We start from the raw sequence: 16,842 nt of genomic DNA, 5'->3' as shown, positions 1-16,842 counted from the left end.
TGTGTGTGTGTGTGTGTGTGTGTGTGTGTGTAAGAGAGAGAGAGGGTGATGACAAGAAAAACTGAAGAATGGCATGATGCACCCACACCAATCTCAGAGGTAGATGGCTAATTAATCTCTCAGCGGGAGTGAAATGCCAAATTCTGAACCTCAGACCCAAAAACAACATTGGGAAGCAAGAGGAGGGGGTTGACAAAATATCAACTGGAGGATGGGAACTGCAGGATATAATAAGGAATTATAAACCTGGAGAAATAATAAGCACTTGAGAAAAAAAAACTGACAGCTCTTTGATTTTTCAGTTGCTCGTGACTTGTCAAGACAGCAGAATGATCATGATGCTGGGAAGGAACAGTGGATATCCGGATAATCAGGAAGGATGGAATGATATGTACCTGAGAGAGTCCTCAAGTTGAGCTATGAAGTATCACTCAGCCATGAACTGTACTCAAATCTAGCAGCTTATCAAAGTCAGTGGTCAGTAGAGTCTCACTGACTTTGATAAGAATCATCGACTTTACTGAATGACATTACAACAAATTTCCAAATTCAGTTTAAAATTGTTGTGATATTTATGCTGCAATAATAATATTCTAATAATGGTACAGAAAACACTGAAACACTATGAAAAGATTGGTCACCTAAGAAGGTAGTGACATTTTTACCATCAGACTACTCTCAACAACTCATAATGACAAGAGGTGCTAAATACTACTCTTAGATTTTTTTTCAAATTTAATAAAAATCTGAAACTTAAGCCTCTTAATTAGATAAAGATGTTAAGTTTCAGTATGTTAGTTGTACTATGTTGATTTTTATTTTTTTTTTATCTTTTTGTTCTGTCTCTCTCCCCTGATGCCAACCTGTGACGGCTGCCGATCCCTGAGCCTAGTTCTGCCACCAAGTGCTCGCTCAAAGCGGGTCGTCTAACTGTTGAGATTTGCTCTGCATTACTGTAGGCACATTATATTACAATTAAATGCGCTTTGAGGCGGCTGCTGTTGTGATTTGGTGTTATATAAAGTGAATTCAACTGAATTGAAATAAATAAATTGAATTCTTATAGTCTTGTTATCTTCTCAGTGAAGGGCAGCCAATCTGATCTGATCTGATAATATACTTCTTAAATATATAAGAATGTGTATGAATGAAAGAAATTATATACGTGGTACACGACACAAAAAAACCTGCTTGCTGGAGAGATCATTCATAAATGTGTAGAGAATATCTCAGATTTGGCACTACCAGAACCATGTTTGGATACTCTACAACAGGGGTCTCTTATTAGGGAGGATTTGTTTGTTGTTGAGTGCAATGTTAAAATAGGTTCTTTAAAAAGCAAAAAATTATTTAGTATGAAGGCACAATGAGCAGTGAGAACAAACATGTTTGGGTTTGGCTGTGTTAGTTCAGCGAGAGAGTTACTGTAAAGAAAACAATGTATGTCTGGAAATATTTGTGGTTTACCACATATGTAATTTCTATCATTCATACAAAATCCTATATCTTTAAGAAAAGTAGCCCTCCAATGAGATGACAGCGTAAGCAGTGGCCCAAATTCATTAAAGTTTGAGACCTCTGCTCTACAATTTATAAATATGGAAAACCTTTGGATATCTGCTTCCAAAGGTTTTCCATATTTGTGCAATTGCAAATTTATGAGAATGGTTTAAACTAAAACTACAGTGTGTGTAAGTTTGCTTTTACAGCTGAACTCTTGATACAGTCTCACTCTCGAGATTTGTCTCCAACATGATCTCTTTATGTTTGATTGCATTTATTGTTATGTCAGTTATGACTGACCCCCTTTCTTCCTATACTCTAGAGAAACACCTCGAAACACCATGTTTTACAGTAATAATAATATTTGACAAGTGGTGAGCAGTGCTTGGGGTGCTATGTAACCCTCCCTCTCAGCCGAGTATTTTCTTAAGCTCTGTAATAGTGATTGTTAATTCCTTCATGCTTAAATACTTTTATTATGTAAATGTAAAACAAAGCAAAGTTTCCTAGTGTTTCTTCCACATCTTCTCAGTGTACCCAGGAGCACAGTCAGAGCTTTAAGAATATATAAATAAAGTGATCTTTGCGTCACCATAGCTACCAAGAAGGTCAAACATTAAATCTGAATACTCTTTGAAGCTACTATATCTAACATAATGAAAACCAAACGTAAACTACTCATTTTGAACATTGTTTTCCTGAGGTGTCTTCTCCAAGTAAGTTGAGAAGTTTGAAATATGAATATACTATTAATGAATGTGTGACTATATCAGACCGCTCTCCTGTAGCCCCACCAGTCGCAGCAGGAGCTGTAGAGGTTTATACTTGTATGCCTTCGGTTTGGTGCCTGTAGGTTGGGGTTTTCACAGGTGACAGGTACGGTTGCTTCCCTATGTTTGCTTCCCTTTGCCCCTATGTCTTTGGGTCCTTGACTGCTGTTTGTACTGGATGGGGTGCTTGGAGCTTCCCCTACTTGGGACTCCAAAGCCCTTCTGGAAGGGTGTGACTGGGAGAAATGGCCTGTCAAATCAGTCATTGCAGTTAATCCATAACAAGCACCATATCTGAACATAAGGGCGTTCATAATTATACTTGGCACCAGGATGCTTTAGGTCACAAGTCAATGATCAATTTTGTGATCATATCATCAGACTTCATGCCATATGTCTTGGCCACTTGGGCAAAGACAGGTGTAGCACTCTCACCAGATTACCACCTGGTGGTAAGCTACACCAGGTGGCGCGGAGGACGCTGGATAGGCCTTTTATATGCAAACACCTAGTGAGGGTGTCCTGGGAGCACCTGGCAGAGGTCTTGGATTCCCAGGTTTGACAGCATTCTGCCGACGCTGTACCGTCCTGTTGTGGTCCTGACTGTGAGAGAAATACTATGTATTTATTAGTCAATCTACAGTCCTACCGTCAGCTATGGCCGCAAACTCTGGGTAGTGACCAAATGAATGAGAGCTTCTTCTAAAGGGTGGCTGGGTTTGCCCTTAAAGATAAGGTGAGGAGTTCAGTCGTATAGGAGGAAATCAGAGGACAGCCACTAGTTCTCCACATCGAAACAAATCACTTGAGGTGCTTGGGCATCCAACCAGGATTTCTCCTTGACACCTCTGAAAACATCTTCTAGGCATGTCCTACTGGTCCTACTGGTCAGATGAGCTTGAAGAGGTTGCCAGGGGAAAGGAAGGACTGGGTAACTCACCTTAACCTACTGTATCCACAATTCAGGCCTGAATCATAGGAAATGGATGGATGGTTATCCTGGAGTTTAAAGAGAAATTCTGTAACACTTCTATAGTATGTCTTAATGCATGCTCAATCATCCAGGTAAAGTGGTGCTGTTTCAGTCATTATGCAAATGAACTGTTTATAAGATTGGGGAAACCTGCAGTCAGCTGAGACTGAAGAAGTCACTTGGATGAGTGACAAAATGTTTCTCCCACTGAAAATGCTACGTTCAGATGAACAGACTCAACCTTTGGAGACTTTAATAATTATCTATAATAATTATCTTTATGGCTGGAGTACTTCTGGCTACAGCCGCGAGTAACAACTGTAATTTCTGCTGATGAAATAGTTGATCAATGCTGGCTTGAACTGCACAGCCAGCTGTCCATTTTTTCCCCTTTTTTAATCATTTCTCTTTAATATTAAAATAAGCATAAAGAAATTAAACAATCCCTTTTATTAGCATGAGAGCATCACCAATCTTGAACTGAATCCAAAATGGAGTAAGCTATCAAAACATAGTCTGAATTGAAAAGGTAGATTCTTCTTTCTTTTCTCTCTTTTTTTTTTTTGCTGAGCCGCTGTGTTAAAAGGCTTTAAATTTTATTCACGTTGTTGCTCTGAACTTTTATAATAACCTGAAATATAGAGCGGGAACCTAAAAATAGAACCGAGCTGAGACAGGAAGGAGAAACGTAAAAGTCTTATGAAGTATGTTAATGCTCTCAGCTGCTTTTCCACACTGTCTTGCTCTTTGGTTTTCATGCACATCAGTTCTCTACTCCACCCATGCACACATGAGTGTATACAGAGACATGTGAGAACTCACACATGATGATGGGAGCTTGACGCTTCATCCATCTCTGGGAAGTCTCTGTACAAGCACAAAAGCAACAGAGACCACACACATACACAATGTGTCAAATACAAGTCAGATACATCAAACTTTCCTACTGTGACTGGAAAAACACACCAAGGGCATTTTTCACTGGGTTGCTGACTACTCCCCAGATAGTCACTGTACTCTGAGGAAACTGTTGCTACACTTAATGAATATCATCCACTCAAACATGCATGCAGACATGTCTGCACAAATGAACACAGATGAGCCTCGCTGAAGTTGAGATTGTAAAATCAGACCTTAAAGAGGTGGCCCATGGTAGCACATATACTGGAGCACACAAACAAATATACAAAAACATGTAGAGAACAAGACAGAAAACATTTAGGCCTATTAATGTTAATGCTGTGTATTTATATGCAAAGCAATCTGCGCTTTGATCACAGGAGAAACATTGACAAATTGCATCTTGTAGGCAAATAGTGTGATAGCATTTTTCTAATTACCTGAGGCTATCACTGTAGATCGTGATCCATGCATAATGCACACACTCAAACACACGCACACTCGTCAGCCACTAGAGCTGTGAGCAGGCTATCGCTCTACCCCATCAGCTGTAATAGGTTTTCACAAACGGCATCACCAGCCAAGCGTGCACACACACACACACACACACGCACACACACAAACACGTACACGAAAGACCAGTCACACCTGAGGGGATTCATTCTGCTGTTGCTATTTTTGGCTGTGAATGAATCGTATCTTTCATAACTTGCATTATTCAAAAGAAATCCAAAATTCTTCTGATTGAGAGAGAGCGTAGAAAAATGCCAATGGGTTCTGGGATATGCAAATGGTGTCTCTTCAGAGTAGTGCTTACACACACACTGGCACACACACATAAAGCAGTAGAGCCATGGGCTTAGCTGTCCCTATGACAAACGAGGCTCTGAGCCCACAGCTATTCAAGAAAGGTCTGTAGCCAGACTACAGAGAGGGAAACCCCACCACTCCCCTTCCCAGTCCCTTCTCCACACACACACACTTTTGCTGACTACATTCATTTCTTTCCTTTCTGAAAGTGTGCTTGTACTGATGTGACAGATCAAAATCATCAGGATAAATGAACCTGATATTATATTACCTGGATCCATCGTATATACACCCATTTATCATTGTAACTGTGTAAATGTGCTACAAGCTAGGGTTTGAGTTCGGAAAGTTCATCAGGCTTGCTAAAGTCTGCACAGGCTTAAACTATTAAAGGCCAACAAGCACATTAGATGTCTGCACACACTTTGAGATCTTCTCTTTTGAGATCTCAGCAGACAGATAATTTATGTTGTGCTGACTGAGCAAAACTATAGTTTGCAGTTTCCTTCTGCCTTACATATTGATTATGTAAAACATTATGTAATTACATTGATTATCTCTTTGACTCTCTCTCACTCTCTCTTTCTCAAGTCCAGGGACGAGCAATTAATTTTCCCAAGTGGCCACATGAGGAGCTGGAAATGCTGTGGAGGGGCCACACCAATAAGCTAAACTGAATTCTGGTTGATATTAATTTAATATATTTAAAACTGCTCTTATGCTACAATATATAAAAGTAAAATAGTCATAATAAAAAATGGCAACATTTTATCACTATTTAATCAGCGTTCATATTTTGTCCCATTTCAGCTTCAGTCTATAAAGATACGTCCATGAACACATCACTCCCTGTCCCATCACTGAGCACACTGCTGCCAGCTCCTCTATGACCTCAAACTCTTCTGTGGCTCACTGGGCTTTGTCTTCACATCCAGAACCAAAGAGAAAAGCACAAAACTGACCACTTGGTTTTTCACATCGAAAGAGCATCGGCAGAACATTCTCAAATGCTTATTTTTTTCTCAGTCTTTTCCAATCTTCGGTCCTTCTTTGCCGCTTCTGCAGGACCTAAAGTTTCTGTCTCGTGCTTTTCTTAGATTACTTGTATGCCTCTCGGTAGCAAAAAACAAAAACTACAAAACAAATCTCTCTGTTTGGAGCTCCTTTTACATTTCTGTGATATTATATCTAAAACAATTATAAACAGCGACAGTCAGAAAACTGTTGCTCCACATCCTGCTTACTTGCCTAACCTTTCATCACCACACGGTGGCCCAATACGCACTCGCTTTATGACACCTACCAACACTTTACAACAACACAATAGAACAGAACGAATTTATGGAGCATAATAATTTACACTGCAACATAAAATAATCAAGATCATAACTAGAAACAAAAATTAAAGATCATAACAAAACACTAAAATATGGCCCGATGCATTTGAGTAAAATATTGATATTTAATATTACTGTTTTGTTTTGTTTTTGGGGATTTTCAGGGAAATCACAAAGCTGGTCTTAACTGCTCCATCCCTGAATGTGTAAAGTTTGTGGAGAGCACAACGTCCGATTTCAGAAATACTTAGAAGTCCATATTTTGTTAAAAGTTCTACATTCTGGATCGATTTTTCTTTTTTTGTGTGTGTCTGTTGGGGCTAGTAAAATCAAGTCTAACAAGAACGTCTGTTCCAACACATTTACTTGGAAACATGTTAAAAAACAAATAGACCTGACAAGACTTGGAGCAATTGTCTAACTCCACTACCTTAGAAAAAAAATCCGACTGTTTCTCACACAGTCTGTTTCTGGATTAAATGGAAGACTTAAATGTCACGTTACTAGAGTGACTTCTATAAAATTTATCACTGGGTGTTAATGGCTTAGAAATGTCACTCATGCACACTGCTTTCCAGAGGACCAAGGAAATATGTCTGAGAGGAAATGGGCACTGGCACTTTGAATGGAACCCATAAACACAAAGATCGCATCTCAGCTGCCGGTGTGCTTATCTGCCTGAAGTGTCTCAAAGGGGTAAGGAATGGAGAAATGCCTACTTTATATTTATATGGATGACAGCCTGTTTTTTTTTGCATTTGTGTGTGGTGGCTCCGTCAGGCTAACCGACACTGATTGTGTTCAGTTGTCACTGCACTTTTTTGGCTCTTAGTGAGCTCTCTAACATTTATAAGGATTAAATTAAATTCAGGTCTGCTTTACTTCTGCTTCTAGGACTATAGAGCTATTGATTTTATTCAATATTTAGTAATCTGCAAATTATACTGCGAATAGTGTGCATCATATTTCCCCAGAGCAAAAGGTGACATTACATCCCAGCAGTCAAAGATCTGAAGGGGAAACCACCAAATACATAAAAAAACCAAAAACAAAATCTGAAGTTTTTTCTATATTTTGTCGATCGTCTAGTCAGTTAATCAACTGGCTTAATTATTTCAACTCTATTAATAATATCTGTCAGATGCAGAACTAATAAATTGGTGTGTTTTGTGTCTAAAAATGCCTCTTGCCTCTTACTTGTCTTATTCTGTAGTGTGTCTCACTGTTGAAAATAAAACTGTACACGCACAAAAAACAATCAATATTGATTCTTTTCATGGAGCTCACATTATTACAGAGCATTGTTTGTCAGCTAGCTTTTACAGAGACACATGTAAACTAAAATAGATGTACTATATTGAACCACGTGGCTGGTGGGTTTGAGAGAATAGGTTATGATGTTATTTGCAGCTTATGTTACACATTTGTACCTAAACACATAGCAACAAATGTGAGTTATGCAGCATTGTTATTGTATTTATTGTTCCTGTTATTTCCCATGTGTGAATTAATTGTAAAATATAACTTTAAACATTTTAGTCATCCATATGTGTATTTTTTTCAAGCAAATTAATATTAATATTGTATGATTTTTACCTTTTCCTGGTCGCAGTTAAACTGAAATGAATAAATAATGAAACAATATTCACATCACATTTCAATACTCGTGTTTTTGAGCATTTATACAATTCAACTTCCAAGATTTTTTTTTCTTGTTGAACAAAAGTGGCCATCTATTTTGGCAACCGCTGAACTGGTGTATAATTCATGCACACTCTGATCTCTATTCTTCCTGCACACAGACCACACCTTTTCTTCTGCCTTATGAAATATCCATAAAGGCTTTAAAAAAAATGTTGAAGTTGAGACTTAGAAATAGGTCATGTTTTGATTCTTCTTTGTTTATTGGTTATGCATTTTCCTAAACAAGAAAATGTGTTTTATGTTTTGTTTCCATTAAAGGACGAGGAAGGAAACAAAGAAAACGCTGCATTAGCGCTGACTAAAGCAGATTTTGGCAAACCATAACTGTTATTTTGTCAGTGTCATGATATTAAAAAATATTTTCACAAATAGAAAAAAATAAGACGTAAGAAAAAAATATCAAATGAAATCAATGATCCAGGAAATAAAAAAGAAAGATAGAAAACTCAGAAAATAACACCTTCTGTCTTTTCTTTGGTGAAAAGGGGAAAAAAAGGTTAAAACAAGACAAAAAAGAGGACGTGTCACAAAAGCACCGGTGACATTTTCTGAAGACAAATCATCACACTTTTCAACCCAGCGTTTTATATTACTGCCCAGCTTTCAGCATGAAGTGAGAAGAGCCCGAGTGAAAAGGCGAAATACACTGACGTGATGCAGCATCAATAAACAAGTCTGTCCTTTAGAGTCAAAGCAAAGCAATCATCCTGGAGCATTAAATGACAGAGTTTTGGAAGTTGTCACCTGTGTGTTTATGTACAAAGTATCATTGGGCAGGGGGGGCAATAAACGTGTCAGCCGAGAGCCAGCGGTCCCTCTGTGTTTGGAGTTTGGAAAAGTAGCAGTGGAGAAACTCGTAAATCTATCAGCCCAGAGGCCATGAGCTTACGTTCCATTTTGATCAGCCAGTTTAGTGAATTTTTTCCACAGGCTTTTTGCTTTTACTTTCACTCACTAAGTGTAGGTACACAATATTACTCTGGTGCGGTTTAGGTGCTAAAATATGCATGATTTGGTTTTAAAAGCACTTAAAATGCTTGATTGCGGATTTGAAAAACCTGTGGTTTGGACTGAAATAAACCCCTTTGTAATGCTTGGCTTTGAAAAAACTGCATTTAAGTGAAAGCAGGCTTTGAGGATGTACAGGGGTTTTGTCTGTACCGCATTATAGTCATCTGTATAATATGTAACATTTCCATATTAATAAATCACAAAAATAGCCAGTGTTATAAATCCTTTTCACTTGTATCAAACATTTCCCAGTAATATTCAAACACAGAGAAAAGTATGATCGTATTCAGTATCCAGATAGTGCTTGAAATAACACTATAACGTTATCATGATTATAATCGAATGCAGCTGTGGTTTATTTCTCAAATGAATTCATCTCATTACATTAGCAACAGTTGCTGGATGAGTCATCAGCTTTTCACTTCGTAAGTTAGGAATTAATATTATGTTTAAAAGCAATAACATGCTTTATTTCTACTGTAGCTTTCTACACCCAAGATCCAGGAAGCATTTACAGCCATTTTATTAAAAATAAAATAACAAAAGGTCACATAAATCACTAAATTTCCTTAACTTGCTGCTCACTTTAGCTATCATCTACCTTGATCTCAACCTATTCCCAGCGTCCTCTTCTTCTCTGTGGTTTCCTTTCTCCTCCTGCCTCCATCTACATTATCCTTTGTCCAGTATGTTCACTATCCCTCCTCTGCACATGTCCAAAATATCTCAGCATTGCCTCCAAACTTTGTCTCCAAACCTCTTAACCTGAGCTTTCCTTCTGATGTACTTATTTCTAATCCTCTCCATGCTGGCCAATCCCAGTGAAAATCTTTCCATCTTTTTGTGCCACTGCTTCCAAAACATAAATCCTAATAGGGTGTCACTATCATCTTCAGTCTTGCTGCTGTCCTTCTCATATATTAAACCGAGTAAACTACTAGCACCACTATGTGTGAAACACGTTTTAACTAGCAGCTTTTTGTCATCTGACTCTTAAACTATTCATGTCTCTGATATGATTCTAATTTCACAGTTTCATGCCCCCCATAACTATTCTGTTATTGTCCCATGTGTTATCCTCAAAACACCAGAATGAAATGCAGCTCCAGTCAATTCCTTCAACCCATTAGATAATTCCAAAACAATCAAAAAGCAATTTTTCATCACCAACATTTTTAAAAAGTGCTTTCAAAGGGCACTATTCAAATATTTGAATACTCACATTTGTTTTGGTTTTATTTTCTAAAACAAAACGACCAGTCACAGTAAGCAGGCATTCATGTTCTCATAATTCTTTTAATTAGTTTATTTGTAGTCACTGAAATTCACTGAAGTCTTCATACACATTATGATTTAGATTCAGGAGTAAACTGAACAAATGTCGAATCAGCATGATGGATTATATCTGAACAGCAATGTGATCTCTCTCTGTCTCTCTCTCATGCACACACACAGTCTAGACCTACATGTTGATGTTATGTGCTTATAACTGTGTGAGATCAAAGTGGGATCAGTAGGAGCGCTGTAGTTGATTCTTCCCGTGTCTGTGTGGGTTTCCTTTTGATGCTCTGGTTTCCTGTCACCGTCCATAAACATACATGTTAGGTTACATGCTGATTCTCATTTGACCCATGATTTAAATGTGCATTATCATGGTTGTCAGTGTCTTTCTGTAACCTGCATTTTGCCCTGTGTTAGCTTTGATGGGGTCCAGCCCCTCCAACAGCTCTCCTCCTTCTATCAAACTGGAAAAGCAATTAAGAAAATTGATGGATGGATGTGTTTTATGGGATGGCAGATTAATAAGTCTTAATGGAGAACATGTGATTGAAGATAACTGGTTGGTTTGTTACTGAAAATGAATGGTGAAATGAATGGTACGGCTTCTTTTTTTATTTTCCTACCAGTGGTTGTACCTTTAGTAAATTTAATCTTCCTTTTCTTACCTCTGTATTTATGTGAAGAGGAAAAAATAATATTTCTGCTAATTGTATTTTTAATATTTGGGTGTTTTAGGTTTTTTGTTATCTGACCTTGTGCTTTTTTCTCTGTGTTATACAACTCTGTTTAGTTGGTGGGTTAGTCAAGAAGCTAAAATAGAGTTGATAGTTAAGGTAATAGTTACTCAAATAAGTAACTGTAACAAATAAGTACTCAAATAAGTTAACTGTTTGTTAATACCCAGTAACAAACTGTGCTAGGTGCAGCGTAAACATGGAATATACATTTAATAAATAACACAAATAAATGGTTTTCACACGAAGTGCATTGGAATGCAGATTATATATATCCAATGCTACGGGCTCACCCTAACCGAGCGCCTAATTAACATTTAATAGAAGAGTGGTTTTATAGACCTACAGTAACCTAACCTACAGTATTTGTTGTATTTTACTGATGCTGCTGTTCGCAGAACATTTGACAACCCCTGTGAATGAAACCTAAGCTTTCACTTACATACCGTTAGGCTCAGTTCTACAGGAAGGAGAGGTGTATTTTTTTCACAAAGGTACTGTCTTCAATCGGATTCGATTTCACCGTGTCATAGTCTTCAACTATAAGATAAACAGCTTTTGAATTTTTTGAGGCTTTTGAATTTTAGCTTTAAGAGACTCCCATCTCTTTGCTGGAGATGTCAGCTAATCAGACTCATGTCAGTTATGGGAGTGAACTTGGATATTATAAGACAGCTTCTGCTTTGATGTAGAAATCAGTAATAAACTAATTTGTGACCACTCATTCAAGATTCTGACTGGACAGACAAGGCTGTCAGAATTCAGCTCTGGTATTTTATTATTTCCCCATCTATGAACCTTTTTGGAAAACTTAATCTTTCTGATCCAAGATCCAATCTGGTTAAATGTTTCCTCCTTGACAGACTGAAGGAGAAACTGAGAGAACAACTGTCTCCCCTTATCGCTTGGTGTCTTTGAAGGAGCAGACACTCCTGAAGACTCAGCCTCAGATATTATGAAGACAGCTCCTGTGATATGATGAGCGGTGACATTTAGGAGTTAATGTCTTTTCTCAAGGATAAGCGGAAGCGAATGGATGGATGGGATGGATGGATGTCTTTTCTCATCAGCTGTTTCTTCACCCGGATTGGATGGATGTGCCAAATCTCTTCGTGAGCTGTTTTCCATATTTTACAGAAGAAGATGGGAAGAGGAAGTTTGAGTCCACAGAGATGTCTGAGACCTTCTTTAAAGTCTTCAGAGTTGCTACAAAAATGTGCAAGAAAAGTAGCAGTTGCTGCTGGTCCAGCTGTTGTCCAAAGATCCAGGTCAACATCAGCTGGATGAGCAGGTGAGCACTGCTGAGAGTGACCAAAGAAAAGGAGGTGGTTGGGAAATGACAGAGCTTGGTTCTGCTGGAGGTTTCTTCCTGTTAAAAGGCAGTTTTTCCTTCTCACTGTCACCAAAGTGCATAGTCTTATGATTGTTGGGTTTTTCTTTGTATGTATTATTGTAGGGTCTACCTTACAATATAAAGCACCTTAAGGGGACTGATGTTGTGATTTGGTGCTGTATAAAAAAATTAAAATTGAATTGAACTGAAATTGAAAAAGTAAACAAACTTTTTCAGGTTTTTTGTCAACAAGTTTGACCATTTTTTCTATTGTTTTTTTTTACATCCTTTGATGACTGAAATTATCATTCTGGTCAGAGCTGGATAATTCACAGAGTGTGAAAGTAATGAAAAACAAAAATAATTTCCTCTCTAAGCGATTAAGGCAATAATCCCCAGCCTGTAACCAACAGCACTATCTTTCACCAATGATTAATTGAGAATGATACAAATGTTGATATTAGTATATTACATATGGTTACAAAAACTGCAAACTGGGGCCGATTATGTATTGCCTCTTAAAAAAAACAGTTTAATGTTAAAAGCGAGTTAAAATAGTAGTCTGTGAACACTGACTTTAAAATCATTAAAGAAGCCTCAAAGCAAATGAACTTTTTTGTCTCTTTTATCGATCTTGTCTACGCATCTTGTGCAGTTTAAGTAGTAATTAAGTGATTTTACAAGCAATCAGCTAACAGGGTCTGTGTACGGTATTAAGAAAAACAACGATCGAAGAGCTGCCAGGAAGAAGACATTAATACAGAAATTGAAGCAAGATTTTTAAAGGGCAGAGAGAGGCAGGCTGGCGTGAAAGTGAATATGGAGAAGGCAGGAATTACATAATAACTATGTTTGAAATGGGGAATTGAAACTCAGATTGTCCACTGAGTCTTTTTATTCATTTCACTTTTTCATTGTATTCTGACCATCAAGGGCTTTTTTTCTGCCCATTAAATCCAATTAACACCTCCTTCACCTGTCTCCCTGCAGGCTGTCCCGCTTTGCTCTTTCTCTCTCATCTCATCCATGCAGATCTTTATGGCTTGCTCCTTCCATCTGTCCGACTAATCTGTCCTCTCATTCATTCGTCTATTCTTTTTTTTCAAAGCTGGGTTAGGGAAAGGAGTGGTAAACTAATACTTAAAAAATATTCAGAGTGCTGGAAAGAAAAAAAGCCAGAAAAAAAACTATCCCACACTGTAACCTTTGTCCAAGTGGCGTCATGCTGAATCAAGTATGCTAATGGTCTGCATGCTGATTTTTTGGCAGTCCTAAGCACCTTTCTCCTTCAGTTTTATTCCCGTCTCTTTCAGTGTCACTCTCATACTGAGTCTCCATGCATTACACAAAATTTAACCTCCACCTACAGACATCACTCTCTTTCTCTACCTGACAAACTCTCACCCACATGCAGGCCCACCCATACACTCTCTGACATGATTCCAGCTACAACAAGCACTTGAAAGAGTCCACAAGATAGAAGAGGGAGAGCTTTATTTTATTTTTTACTTTAAAAATATACACAGCATACACCACAGGCACAGGAGAAGCTGTTGTCTACCCTCTTAAGATTAGCTCCGGTGGTGTTGGTTTCATTTGCAAATGAAATTACTTTTATAAATAAGAACTGTAGGTGTGTAGTCATAGCAACCTAACACTTTGCTGAGAGAGGATAGTTTTTGTTTATCTGGCACCAACATTTCTCCCTCTATTTTGTTCTGAAAATGTTATTGCATATGACTCATTTTTTTTATTATTATTATTGATAGCCTATATTTAGATTCAATCTGTCTCTTTTGTTTTGGATATTAGCTGTTACTCAGCATGTTCTGCACTTACTGAATGTATCAAGAAATACTGAACAACCTTAATCGATCTCAGCTAAATGATGCCTCAAAATTACTGCTGTGGTTAGTGCGTCTGATTAGTATACCTTGTTGTTCTTTAGCCGCAAACTCCAATAAGAACATCTTTAAATGCAACAGCTTGCCTGAGGGTGTAGGTGTGTGTAGGTGTGTTCATTATTAAGTGCCACATCCAGAGCAATAAAAAGAGTGGCTGCAGCTGATAGCCGATTTAATACCACCTGGAATGGGTAGCTTGTTGACACAGAAATTTATGAATGTTTTAATTGAGCTCAATTCTCCATCTGCCTGAAATGCTGCAGATGAAATTTTACCTTTAATTGCAATAGATAAAGCATCATAAAAGCTGATGTAAGTGTCCATGATCATTCTGCAACTTACAAAAGCCACAAGTACAAAGGAATGTAGTCAAAAAGTCAACATAAAATATTTATATTCACTGAACTTTTTATAGAGCCGTGTTTGTATTCTTTACTATGTGCATAAAAGTAGCGGGAGCGAGGCTGTTTAACTCGCAGCATTTTGTGCATTTATAATTCATGCACAATATATTTAGAGTTGTTGTTTAAAGGGAGGAGAAGGATGTCACACAAGAAGTCTATGGTCTCTAACTCTAAAATCTTTCCTTGTTAGCCACAGCAGAAACTTTTTTTTACATAGCACTGACATTACCTTGTAAAATAGATATAACACTAGGATTTTTTTATTTATTTTTTTAATACTGTTTGGGCTCCGTCAGTTTGTGGGGAAATACAGAATACTTACAAGACGTTTATGAGATACAACTTGATAGTACCGGGTTTGATCCACTTTTGCCTTTGGAGCTGCCTTCTTTCTTAATGGCAGAGTTTTACAATATGCTGGAAACATTACTCAGATATTGTGGTCCATAATGGTATGATGCAGATTTGTCAACTGCATATCCATGATATGTGAAGGTCAGGTGCCTGACCACGTCTACATACCTAAATGCATTAAGTTGCTGCCATGTGCCTGATTAGGTGTTAGAGTAAACAAGGAGTTGAACAGATGTACATTATGAAGTGACCAGTAAATGTATACTTGAGTAGCAAATACACATTTTTGGTGTTTCCTTTTTGTTGTTTGCTAGCTACAAACTGAATCAAAAGAGTAATGCTGAAGCAGTACAAACAATGACCTTAATGATGCTAAAATATCCTGCAGAGCTGAGATCACATGCAGAGCTGGGAGATCATTCTCAGTGGGTGTTATGACTATAAGAAACATCTGTCACATTACATGCACTCACACACAGATCTACTGTGGAAAAAACATAGTAATTAAGACAGCTTTATTGATTAGGATATACCTATATATTTCACAGTGGAGATAATAAGCTGTCTTCAGAATCCCATAGTTCTAGAAAAGAAGGCATGATCAAAGTCAGATTTTCCTATCTAATATTTTTTTTTCCCTAATTGAGTCAGATAAAATGCTGACTCAAAGGCTACTCACAGGTTATACGGGAGGATGCAAAATGTTTGTTATTCAAAAAGGGAAACCACCGGGACTTCAGCAGTCAGACCATGAGACTGACAGATGCTGTATCTCTTTATTTTCCTCTTCTAGATGCTTTCTTTGGCACCGAAGAAGTCAGTAAGTCATTTGTGAATCATATTGTGTGAGTCAGTGATTTTGCAAACAGAAGCGCATGAGGCACTTGTTCTGAAGGCCATCTGCACCTCCATCAAGCTTGATAAGCCCCCACTGATACCCTTTGGCAGACAGGACATAGACAGCAGGTGCAGCTTGACATCCAGCTCTGGTAATCACTCCATGAAGGCTGGCAGGGTGGCCTATAGGGAGACACCCAGGATCAAGCCCCATGTCAGGACACTTTCACCTCTGGCAAGACACTGAATCCCTACCAGCTCCACAGATGCAAAGAAAAAAAATGCTTAAAAAAAAGAAAGAAAGAAAGAAAGAAAGAAAGAAAGAAAGAAAGAAAGAAAGAAAGGAAGAAAGAAAGAAAGAAAACAACTTATCCTACAGATAAAGAAGCACGACATAATTAGCTGGTCGCTGGGTTTCATAATTTGCAAATCTCAGTATGTCTTCAGGGGTATTATTTTTGTAAATCATGATTATATTACAAAATGCTATTCAGTTCTTTTTTTGCATTGGTTGTGCTAACTGGATTGTGAACTTAAAGTATAGTTGTTTCAAACAGGTAGAGGGCTGCTGATGAGGGGATTGTGTGGATTTGAAAGGCGGCACATTGCTTCTCTGTGGGTAAGCAAGCACAGAACTGAGTGGTGGCTTAGACAGCGCAAAGGGGAGCTTCACAGCAGGGGTAAAGGTGCAGGTGGAAGAAGTAGACACTCTGGCAGCCAGTACACCTTTCATCTTTTTCTTTTCACTTGGTAACCAAAGAAAAGTTGAGCAGAACCCAGGTGGCACAGGTACTACTTACTGTACAGGTGGACACGTGGGTGCAAAAGAGAGTCATCAGGACTGCATGAAGGGATAACCCACTGGAGACGGCTCTTAGGTGTAGCTGTTACAAAATAAAACAGCAAAATAAAGTAAAATGGCAAAAGATTTTGCAGATGGTGTGAAAATAATAAGCCTGATATGTTATGTAATTTGAATTTGGGTGG

Source organism: Haplochromis burtoni, unplaced genomic scaffold (assembly GCF_018398535.1).
Source record: "Haplochromis burtoni strain Fernald_Lab_line unplaced genomic scaffold, NCSU_Asbu1 Contig_296, whole genome shotgun sequence".
Classification (NCBI taxonomy): Eukaryota; Metazoa; Chordata; class Actinopteri; order Cichliformes; family Cichlidae; genus Haplochromis; species Haplochromis burtoni.
Note: the sequence above shows the minus strand (reverse complement) of the source record.